The sequence below is a fragment of the Neofelis nebulosa genome, chromosome 17 (genome assembly GCF_028018385.1).
Source record: "Neofelis nebulosa isolate mNeoNeb1 chromosome 17, mNeoNeb1.pri, whole genome shotgun sequence".
In the NCBI taxonomy this organism is placed as follows: Eukaryota; Metazoa; Chordata; class Mammalia; order Carnivora; family Felidae; genus Neofelis; species Neofelis nebulosa.
The window spans coordinates 12,731,865-12,732,448 of NC_080798.1; positions in this window are offsets into that span (position 1 = coordinate 12,731,865).

The window sequence follows — 584 nt, forward strand, 5'->3', positions numbered from 1 at the left end:
CAAGGTCTGAATCACACACAGAAACGCAAGCGCGCGCGCGCGCGCGCACACACACACACACACAGTACAGACGCACAGTGGGTTCCCCAGTGTCACGGAGAATGAAAACCCAAACACACCTACACACACCGAGGCATTGTTTCTTTAAAACAAACGCATACTTAACACCCGCGGTGGTCCTGGCTCTACTGCAGGCGCAGGTGCCACCCTTGGGGCGCGAAGGACGAAAGTCCAGGCCCCCTCACAGAGCTCGCACCTAGGGAACTACGGTACCCAGGAGCCTGCTACCTCCACTTCCCGCCTGCAGGGTCGAGGCCCCGGAGTCCGCATTCCCTTGCTCCGCGTCCTACAGCCTGGACTTACATCCCACTCGCCTTCTCCACCCACGCGGGACCACCTGAGATCACCGCCCTCCACAGGTCCGCTTCTCTTCCGCCGCGCGCAGGCGCACGCCTGCGCCTGCGCACTCTGAGCACAGGCGCCGGCACCGCCCCCTCCCTGCTGCCTGGGCTGCTCCCGCTGGACTGCATTTCCCAGAAGCCACCGGGCTCGCATTCCCCCTCGACCTCTGAGTCCTTTTCCGG